Genomic DNA, 3896 nt, shown 5'->3' with positions numbered 1-3896 from the left:
TACTTCCATTCCTTGAGTTCTTTTAATTCGCGAATTATACGGCTGCCTATAATTCACTGGTTTAAAGTAGCGAAACTTGTGTCTATTTTTCAGCAATACTCAATTTTATTTGTATTAAGGTATATTTATTATTTGAACATTGCATTCTTTGAGCGTGTAATTTTAGTTGTCTACCCACAGTAATAAGTAAGAGCTTACCAGAATCCCTGAGAAAGAAGATATTCAAATTGTATCTTAAAGCATCCTATTCAGCCAGATTCTCAATGCACATGATGGCTGAACACATTTACGTCCATTTCCATGAAGGAAAGGCTATTGGATGACAATACATTCATAACGCTAGCCCCCTAGAGTTACTGCCGCTCAGAGTACTTACTGTTCATAGTACTTCCGGTGGTACTCTCCCTTTTGAATAATCACTATGCGTGGTATTTGCTCTTCAAGGTAATTATTCCAAAATTCCTTGCCCTTTGAGTTCATACATTTAGTTACCCATTTGGGGGCTTACTGTTCATACTATTTACTGCCAGAACTATCAGCCCTCTGTATGATTACTGTTCATCGTATTTACTTGTAGAATTAGCTCTATCCTTTCCCAACCCCCGCAAGTAATTATTGGGGTATTCATAGGGTACCTCACCTCTCTTCAAAGATCCAATATAAATCAGTATGCATATTAATGTGACTAGCTAGATCAGCTAATTCATCCCTATATATCCTGACACACAGTACATGATGATACAACTGATTGTGAGTGGATTACCTCCTCCACCAGTAAGATGGAGCCATGCAAAGTGGACATTTGTATTGTGAATTATGTTTTGGGAAGGCAGTGGCGTAGTGGTATCGTCACTGGACTAGTAATCCAGAGACCCAGGGTAATGCTCTGGGGAGGGATAAAAGCAAAATACTGTGGATGCTGGAAATCTGAAACAAAAACAGAAAATGCTAGAAAAACTCAGCAGGTCTAACAGCATCTGTGGAGAGAGAAACAGAGTTAACATCTCGAGTCTGTATGACCCTTCTTCAGAGATGAAGAGAAGTGGAAATGTGATAAAATTTATACTGTTGAAGGGGGGGTGGGGCTGGTGGAGCTGGATAGAAGGCCGGCGATAGGTGGGGACAAAGGAGGAATTGACAAAGATGTCATGAACTAAAGGACAAAGGGAGTGTTAATGGTAGTGGTTAGTGCTAAGAAAAGGTGCTGATATCGGCATAAAGGTAAGAAAGCATAATGTTATAATGGCAGAACAAGGGTAGCATTGTGTGAAAGAACAACATGGAACAAATAACAGATGGCCCTGTAGGGATGGGGTTGGGGGAGGGGGTGGTGGTGGGGAAAAAGAGAATAGAAAATGGGATAGAAGGGGGGATAAAAAGGGGGTAAAACCACAGATAAAAAAAAATAAGTGGATAAAAAATAAAAATGAATGTAGAAAAAAGAGGATTAGAAAAAGGGGGTGAGGATGGAGGAGAGAGTTCATGGTCTGAAGTTGTTGAACTCAATGTTAAGTCTAGAAAGCTGTAAAGTGCCTAGTCGGAAGATGAGGTGCTGTTCCTCCAGTTTGCGTTGGGCTTCACTGGAACATCGCAGCAGGTCAAGGACGGACATGTGGGCATGAGAGCAGAGTGGAGTGTTGAAATGGCAAGCGACAGGGAGGTCTAGGTAATGCTTGCGGACAGACCGAAGGTGTTCCGCAAAGCGGTCACCCAGTCTGCATTTGGTCTCCCTGATGTAGAGGAGACCACATTGGGAGCAGCAGATGCAGTAGATCAAATTGAAAGAGATGCAAGTGAAGCGCTGCTTCATCTGAAAGGAGTGTTTGGGCCCTTGGACGGTGAGGAGGGAAAAGGTAAAGGGGCAGGTGTTGCACCTTCTGCGATTGCATGGGAAGGGGATGAGGTGCTGGGGGTGATGGAGGAGTGGACCAGGGTGTCCTGGAGGGAACGGTCCCTATGGAATGTTGATTGGGGGGGGTGAGAGGAAGATGTGTTTGGTGGTGGCATCATGCTGGAGTTGGCGGAAATGGCGGAGGATGATCCTTTGAATGTGGAGGCTGGTGGGGTGAAAAGTAGGACAAGGGGGACCTGATCATGGTTCTGGGAAGGAGAGGAAGGTGTGAGGGCAGAGGTGCGGGAGATGGGTCAGTCACGACTAAGGGCCCTGTCGACCACAGTGGGGGCGGGGGAGGGGGGGGGGGAGCGGGTGGTGGGAAACCTCAGTTAAGGAAGAAGGAAGACATGTCAGAAGCGCTGTTTTGGAAAGTAGCATCATTGCAACAGATGCAGCGGAGGTGAAGGAACTGAGAGAATGGGATGGAATCCTTACAGGAAGCAGGGTGTGAGGAGCTGTAGTCGAGGTAGCTGTGGGAGTTGGTGGTCTTATAATGAATATTGCTGGACAGTCTATCACCAGAAATGGAGACAGAGAGGTCAAGGAAGGGAAGTGATGGCGATGGACTGTGTGAAGGTGATAAAGGGGTGGAAATTGGAAGCAAGATTGATAAATTTTTCCAGGTCCAGACGAGAACACAAAACGGCAGCGAAACAGTCATCGATGTACCAAGAAAAGAGTTGTGGGAGGGGATCTGAGTAAGGCTGGAACAAGCAATGTTCCACATATACCATAAAGAGACAGGCATAACTGGGATCCATGCGGGTACCCATAACCACACCTTTTATTTGGAGGAAGTGAGACAAGTTTAAGGATAAATTATTCAGTGAGAGAACAAGTTTAGCCAGGTGGAGAGAGCGGTCATGGATGATGATTGTTCGGGCCTCTGTTTGAGGAAGAAGCAGAGAGCCCTCAGACCATCCTATTGGGGGATGGAGGTGTAGAGGGATTGGACATCCATGGTGAAGAGGAGGTGGCTAGGGCCAGGGAACTGGAAATATGATGTCGGGCATCAGAGGAATCATGGATGTAGATGGAAAGAGACTGGACAAGGCGAGTCAAGATAGGAAGAAATGAGTTCTGTGGGACAGGAACAGGCTGATACGATCGGTCTACCGTGACAGTCCTGTTTGTGGATTTTGGGAAGGAGGTAGAAGTGGGCTGTCTGGGGTTGGGAGACAATGAGATTGGAAGCTCTGGAGGGAAGATCTCCAGAGGAGATGAGGTCAGTGACAGTCCGGGTAGCAATGGCTTGATGTTCGGTGATGGGGTCATGGTCTAGGGGGAGGTAGGAAGAAGTGTTTGAGAGTTGGCGCTCAGCCTTTGCGAGGTAGAGGTGAGTACGACAGACAACAACGGCACCACCCTTGTCAACAGGTTTGATAACAAAGTCAGGGTTGGACCTAGGGTACGAAGTGCAGCAAATTCAGAAGGAGACAAGTTAGAGTGGGCGAGAGGGACAGAGAAATTGAGATGGCCGATGTCATGCCAACAGTTTGCAATGAAAAGATCAAGAACAGGTAAGAGGCCAGAGGGAGGGGTCCAGGTGGAGGGAGAATCCTGGAGGTGGGTGAAAGGATCCGTGGAACGTGGGGAAGGACTCCTGCCCAAAGAAGTGAGCACGGAGATGAAGGCAATGGAAGAAGGGTTCAGCATGGGGCTGAGCCTGAAATTCAGTGAGATGAGGGCGTAAAGGTACGAAACTGAGACCTTTGCTGAGTACAGAATGTTCAACATCAGAGAGGGGAAGGACAGAGAGTACGGTAAATACATGGCAAGGGCTGGGATTAGAAGATGGGTTGGGGTCAGAGGGATGGGAAAGGGTGGAGGGTATCAATAAATTGTTGGAGCTTGTGTTCCATAGCACTTGAAAGGAAGAGGAAAAGTAATGCTCTGGGGACCCAGGTTTGAATCCCACCAAAGCAGATGGTGAAATTTGAATTCAATTAAAAAAAAACAGAATTAAAACTCTAGGGATGACCATGAAATCATTGCCAATTGT

Source organism: Cetorhinus maximus, chromosome 6 (assembly GCF_964194155.1).
Source record: "Cetorhinus maximus chromosome 6, sCetMax3.hap1.1, whole genome shotgun sequence".
Lineage (NCBI taxonomy): Eukaryota > Metazoa > Chordata > Chondrichthyes > Lamniformes > Cetorhinidae > Cetorhinus > Cetorhinus maximus.
This window is presented reverse-complemented; position numbering follows the sequence as displayed.